Source organism: Engraulis encrasicolus, chromosome 7, assembly GCF_034702125.1.
Source record: "Engraulis encrasicolus isolate BLACKSEA-1 chromosome 7, IST_EnEncr_1.0, whole genome shotgun sequence".
Lineage (NCBI taxonomy): Eukaryota > Metazoa > Chordata > Actinopteri > Clupeiformes > Engraulidae > Engraulis > Engraulis encrasicolus.
This window is the reverse complement of record NC_085863.1, coordinates 3,723,113-3,730,612: the sequence shown is the minus strand read 5'-3', so window position 1 is coordinate 3,730,612 and position 7,500 is coordinate 3,723,113. Positions and strand designations below refer to the sequence as shown.

The 7,500-nt window shown below is 43.3% G+C and overlaps 1 protein-coding gene across 1 annotated transcript in view; it reads right to left on the bottom strand.

Annotated features, from left to right (window-relative positions):
• sptbn2 (spectrin, beta, non-erythrocytic 2) overlaps positions 1-7,500 on the bottom strand; it is a 153,835-nt gene that overhangs the window by 121,867 nt on the left and 24,468 nt on the right. The window lies entirely within an intron of this gene.

Here is a 7,500-nt window from a genome sequence, read left to right as displayed (position 1 = left end):
CAAAATTTGCATTTGATTATTTAGTCTTTACATTAAATGTTATCGAAATCATGTTGCTCTCTTTTTGCATTTTGCCCATGTTCAGGGTGGAAATTACAAAAGAAAACATCACATAAGACCAGTCTCATTGCCATTTTTAAAAAGAAGACTTCATGGAGAATGAAGAAAAAAATTAAATTGGACTGTGGACAATCCCACAAGGTGTTCTGGTGCTCTGAAAATGACACCCAAGATGATTTGTCAGACTTGTGAGGTCTTCTGGTCAAACACTGATGGGGTTTCCTTTCTATTTATAACTTTTTATGGGAGTGTTTCTACTTGTATCTACAAGGGGAAAAAATCATGAGGCTATGTTGGGCACAAATATGTCTTCTGAAGGCCTAAACAGAGCACAGCTAAAAATAAATCTGTACAATTTGTATCATCTTTGAGGGAATGCTATGACGATGCAGGATCATACAGACCAAAACTGACAGTTTTGCAACAAACTATTCCTATCTATGTACCAGCATGCCAAATTTGAGCTTCCTACATGGTTTAGTTCTTGAGCTACGGGCTTGTGAACTTTGACAAAAAAAAGAGTGTGAACAAAATGGGCACCCCCCTCCCCCAGTAAAATTGGCTGTAACACGGAGAGTATACATCTTACATTCAAATAAATTTACAGTGCCTCTCTTAAGTACCATGGGTACACTTGGTAATATTTTCAGAATTTTTTGAGACCTAAGTGCGCGGGCTCTTGTTGATTTGGCGTGGAATGACCCACTATTACATTTATATTATTTCATGTACTTGGGAGTGTACTGTAAATATACTTCAAGCATACCTGTTATATATTTACAATACTTAATATGATATACTTTTTACAGACTTAAAATGTTCCAATGTAGTCCAAAGAAGCATGAAGTTAATATACTTTTATTGTACTTCTAGTAACAATAAAATGTTATAGAAGTGTACTCAAGCACACTATTAATGCCATACGAATGCATGAAAAGCGTGTTTGGAGCATACTTTCAAAAGTATGCTTGTAGTGCACTTAAAGTTGTCCAAAAGCGGTGCCAATTTAGCATCCTCAGTGTGCTGCAAGTGTGCTGAAGTACTGCTTTAGTAATGCTTCAGCGCACTAATAGTGCAATGAAGCGCACTTTAAATCGCCGAAAATAGTACACTTTGTACTAAGTACGGTCAAAAAAAGTACACTTTAAGTATATGGGTTTTTCACCTGGGAATACTGGCAACATTATCGATCGAGACCGGAACACTCGGTGCATGTAAACTGTGTTCGCTCACTGATCATGATTTTGTGGCCCACCTTCATGCAGACAATCTGGGATCCAACCGAAAGAAAATCAAAAGCATTTAACTGGAACTGAATTTGCAAAGGAGGAGCACCACACGCTTCCATGCTCACATCTGTGTTGTATCCGTCCGTCCACAGGGATAGGACTGAAAACTGGAGAGAGAAGAAGCCCGCAGCGGCACAGATACTGCAACACTGTTCTTTAAGCGCTGCACAGAATGCCTGAGGAAGATGGTTTGACATTGAAAACGATCAGACCCCAACTGCTGAGGTTTTCATTTTTTAAGGGCTTTTGTGTATTTATTGCTGATGGGACAGTCAAGAGTATGACAGGAAGAGAGTGGCAGAGAGAGACAGGACACGGCTAGCAAAGGACCTAAGCTGACCTCGAACTCGAACCCGGGTGGCCATGGTCATGCAGTGGGGGACTTAGCGCACTGCACCACAGTGCCTCCTTATTCTCTTCAGTTTTATGAACTGGAATGCCACTCCAACAGCGCAGAGCTCCACCAAGCAGAACGATTTCACATGTCCTGCCTGTAGGGCAGTGTTTCCCAACCTTTTTTGCCCTGCGTACCCCCTAAGCAATTTTGTCATATGATAAGTACCCCTCTCACTCATGCTCTATATACCAATGTGACTATACTCCATATACTTGCTATTATTCCCCCCCCCCCCGCGTACCCCCTGAGGTGTGCCCGCGTACCCCTAGTGGTACACGTACCCCTGGTTGGGAAACACTGCTGTAGGTTACTGCTTTTTGCATAAAACCTCAAAGTACTGTAGTAGGCTGTACCTACTGTAGGTGGTGAATGATCGCTCCAAACAATCCTGGAGTCAGAGAGATACTCAGGTCAGTCCAGAAAAGAAACGCATGCAAGTAAGCCCACTTCTCATACACCCTAAACTGTCTTACAAAAATCTTCATGATTTTTCATGAATTCCTGTTAGCTAACTAACAAATCAAGCCAATGCACCGTAGCACATAACTTGCTTATTTTGGGTCATCATTACGTGTGAAATTAAATTCAGACCATTTTGGACATCATCAAGACAGATTTGAATAATAGTGAAAACTGAAGGAGGACAGTCTATTTCGTAGTAATCTTCTTACAATGTGTTAAAATATGGTTTCTTTCAACAGGCTGTATTTCACTTCATCATATGGCACTATGCACTTCATCATATAGCTCTATGCCTCTAGGGCAATTGCATAATTGTGCGTAAATAATTCCCAGACTGTGCCATAAGTTACTAGTAAGCACTAGGCATAGCTACTGAAATCATTAAGCAATAACAATCATGGTCGATTACACACATGCACACACACGCACACACAGACCGACACACACGCACACACACACACACACACACGCACACACACACGCACACACACACACACACACACACACACACACACACACACACACACACACCACTATGCAGAAGCCAGCAGGCAACCACATGTGACCAGTATGTCTGCAGAGTACTGGTGTGCGTGTGTGTGTGTGTGTGTCATCCTGCATAGCAGTGGTTACATTACATTACATCACACCACACCACACAGTGCTGTCACCCACAGCAAGTTAGAGTTATACCATATCAGACTACACTTCACAGAAGAGAGCCTTCATCCAAAGCCAGTTGGAGCTATTCAGACCGAGGGAAAATGGGTGGTTAGGTGCCTTGCTCACAGGGCACGTCAGCAATGAGAGTATGGGTAATCGTATGGGATTCAAACCGGCTTCTGATTCCATAGCCACCTCCCAAATCAGTGCCAACACATATGCAGACCAGCAGTGAGCACACAGTCTGCACTCATCACTAGAACTCAAAAAACACACACTTCACACATATTTGTAATGTGTGTGTTATGCATGTTTTTTTTTTTGAGGACCCTCTTGAAAACGAGATTTTTATCTCAAGACGATATCCTTTAATAAAGAAATTTGAAATAAAATATCATCTAGAGAGGAAACTTCATGTAAAATCTCTCTTGAGAGACAGACAGAGAGAGAGAGAGAGAGAGAGAGAGAGTGTGAGAGAGAGTGTGAGAGAGAGAGAGAGAGAGTGTGAGAGAGAGAGAGAGAGAGAGAGAGAGAGAGAGAGAGAGAGAGAGAGAGAGAGAGAGAGAGCGAAAGAGCGCGAAACAAACAACACAAATTTAGACAAGTGCTCAGAGAGCGGACCTCTGCCATTATTTTAGGGAGGTCAGGTGACCGGTTGCCATAGAAATCGACACCCTGCCGAGTCAGTAAGTCTGTGGCAGGAGAGAGAGAGAGAGAGAGAGAGAGAGAGAGAGAGAGAGAGAGAGAGAGAGAGAGAGAGAGAGAGAGAGAGAGAGAGAGAGAGAGAGACATCTGGCCAGACGTGACCAGAGCACCAGCAGACAGGCAGACAATCAATTATTCCCCAAGTGATCATCAATAGCTTTCAGAAATACATACAAAAATCAAGCACATACAAAACCGAGTACATGCGAGTGAGTGAGTGAGTGAGTGAGTGAGTGAGTGAGTGAGTGAGTGAGTGAGTGAGTGAGTGAGTGAGTGTGTAATTTCATTTTCCTGGTATGTCTTGTGCATATGACTATAAAAGCTGACTTGACTTGAGTGAGTGGGTGAGAGAGAGGGAGAGTGAGAGGGTGAGTGAGTGAGTGAGTGAGTGAGTGAGTGAGTGAGTGAGTGAGTGAGTGAGTGAGTGAGTGAGTGAGTGAGTGAGTGAGTGAGTGAGTGAGTGAGTGAGTGAGTGAGTGAGTGAGTGAGTGAGTGAGAAAGAGAGCGGGTGTGAGAGACAGAGAATGAATGCATGTGTGTGTCATGAGCCGGTCCTAGGAGACTGCTGCTATATCCTCCATGGGGAGTCAGAGCTCATGTATATTTCAACACTGGGAGCTTTTAGAGACGCCACCCAGACACCAGGGAAATGGGTACAAGAGGACACACACACACACACACACACACACACACACACGTACACCTGAGACACACACCAGACAGATCTAGAAATATTAATGAATGAGTGTGTATGTGTGTGTGTGTGTGTGTGTGTGTGTGTGTGTGTGTGTGTGTGTGTGTGTGCGTGCGTGCGTGCGTGTGTGCGTGCGTGTGTGCGTGCGTGTGTGCGTGCGAGAGACTGAGACACACCGTAATATCTTGGTGTCTTCGAAAGACCATGTGACAAAAATAGCAACACTGTCCTGTTGCTGCCTGAACGGAGTTCACTTCACACTGTTCTCACTCTGCCAGAATATGATGGCAGGATGTGCAACTATGCTACTCCTGCCGTTTCCCCACCCAGCACAGCACAGCACAGCACAGCACAGCGTGTTGGGGCACCTGGGACCTGGAGACAGATGTGTATGCTGTCACAATGTGACAATGTGACCTTCAAAATCCCTCCCACACACGCACACACACACACGCATGGACGCCTGCGCTTGCACACACACACACACACACACACACACACATCTCTGGGCCCTGCAACAACGATGCTGACACACCGCTTCTCAGAGATGATGCTTGGCACGCATCCCACATGGGTCCATCACTGTGGACACACACTGGGCTGACACACACACACACACACACACACAGCTCCATCACTGTAAGCACACACTGGGCTGAGCTGGGGTGAGCACCGTCTGCCACACACTACTCACACTCACACTCAGACTCACGCAAGCTCGCACACACACACACGCACATGCACGCTCGGACACACACACATTAGAGCAACCCATTGCATGACGGGCCCTCACACATGGACATCACAAACACACATTAGAGCAGCCGACAGTACAGCAGGCTCTCACACACACACATTAGACAGTATAGCAGGCCCTCACACACACACATTAGACAGTACAGCAGGCCCTCACACACACACATTAGACAGTACAGCAGGCCCTCACACACACACATTAGACAGTACAGCAGGCCCTCACACACACACATTAGACAGTATAGCAGGCCCTCACAAACACACATTAGAGCAGCCGACAGTACAGCAGGCTCTCACACACACACAGCTGACAGTGGAACAGGCTCAGGCTCACCAATACACACTGCCTACTGTCTAGGGCACATACTTGAATGGTTATAAAAAAGGGTTGGAGTCAGCATCACTTTAATTTTGGTCAGAACCCTGAAAATATCCTTGATGCACAAATTAAAGATAAGCTTAGTCTATTCTATTATACTCTACTCTATCTATTCTATTCAATTCTATTATACTCTACTCTATTCTATTCTATTCTATTTCTATTCTAAAATATCCTTGATGCACACTCCCTCCCTGCTATGGTTTGCTTGTTTAAACTGTCACCATTCAAGTTAGGGATGCAAATTATCGATTAATTCATTAATCATTAGTTGATAGTCTTATCGATAGACTAACCATTAATTGATAAGAGGCGTTTTCCCCCCGAAATCTCGATGTTTCCAAAAAAACCCCTACTAAATCTAAAAATTGTAATTAAAAATTGAGATAAAATACCACATTTAAATTCATTCAATTTCAATTATTTAATCCAAAGGTGATTTAAATATTCCCACTATTCACACCCCTCTTCACATGCCTATTTTACCTGGGTCGATTAATTGCGATTAATGTTTTTTAATCGATTAACGCATTGATCTATTAAAGTCGATTAATCGTTTGCATCCCTAATTCAAGTCCATTCAAGTCCATTACATCACACTTCACAAACAGAGCTCCCCAGACAGAAGCCTGGAAATTCATCCTGAGAGGAAAGCTCCATATCTCTAGAGCATCAGACGTTACGGTCAGAGTATTTTTCACACCTTTTATTTCCCATCTCTCTTCACGGGGGGGAAAGAAGAAAAGCCATTTAGCAGAGCTCTCAGGACTGGAGCAGGATCTTAGCTAGCTAGCCCAGCCTGGGGGGCTGAGGTGACCCCGTTAGTCCAGCAGTGAGCCAGTGGAGGTAGGTGGAGCGACTATAGCAGGCAGACCACCTTAGCTTCCTATCGAAATCTACTGCTTACTTTACGCAATGTACCAGTAACCATTTTCTGTACAGCCAATGCACTTTCGGGGTTTCCACTGCACTTTTCAATGTTTTTGTATGGATTGTCATTTATCCATGACATTTAAGTGACCCCTTGGGTTTTCTTTTTTTTCTTTTTTTGAGTGTGTGTACTTTATATCACTGCCTATTCTTGTATTCTGTGCACACTGTATGTGGTCAGTCAGAGCCCTGGTGGTCATGATGCTTATTACACCTTCTCCAGATTAAAGAAGGTAGGGCCACACCCTCACAAGCAGTCTCATCTTTTAGTACGCAGATGGGTCAAAGACGTCCAAAAAGGAACTGTCATTCAGTGTAACGGATACCTTCTGCTGACTGTAACTGTAAAAAAAACATGATTTTAAAATTGTTTCAAGTGAATGGATGACAGCCGAGGCTTTCGTGAATTCACTGGAAAATAGGGATGCAAATTATCGATTAATTCATTAATCATTAGTTGATAGCCTTATCGATCGACTTACGATTAATTGATAAGCGGCGTTTTCCCCCCGAAATCTCAATGTTTCTCGAAAAAAAACTACTAAATCTAAAAAATTTAATTAAATATTGAGATAAAATATCACATTTAAATTAATTCTATTACAATTCTTTAATCCAAAGGTGATTTAAATATTCCCACTATTCACACACACTCTTCACATACCCATTTCCCCTGGGATTCTTGTCAGTTGAATTGTCGATTAATTGCGATTAATGTTGTTTTAATCGATTAACACATTTATCGATAAAAAGTCGATTAATCAATTAATCGTTTGCATCCCTACTGGGAAAAAAAAATAAAGAGTCATGTTTCTTACAGTTACAGTCAGCAGAAGGTATCTGTTACACTGAATGACAGTTCCTTTTTGGACGTCTTTGACCCAAATGCATTTTGTGCTTGTGTGTGTGTGTGTGTGTGTGTGTGTGTGTGTGTGTGTGTGTGTGTGTGTGTGTGTGTGCGTGTGTGCGTGCGTGCGTGCGTGCGTGAGTGAGTGAGATATTGAGTTTAAGGCAGTGTAATTCTAAACCAACATAAGAAATAAGCAAGCCCTGAAGGTGAGGGGTGTGGGGCGCGGGTCAGGAGAGGAGGGGGTTTAAAGATCTGAACTGAACTGATACCTAATCAATGATGGAGAAAGAAGGCCATGATGTCCAGACAGGGAGG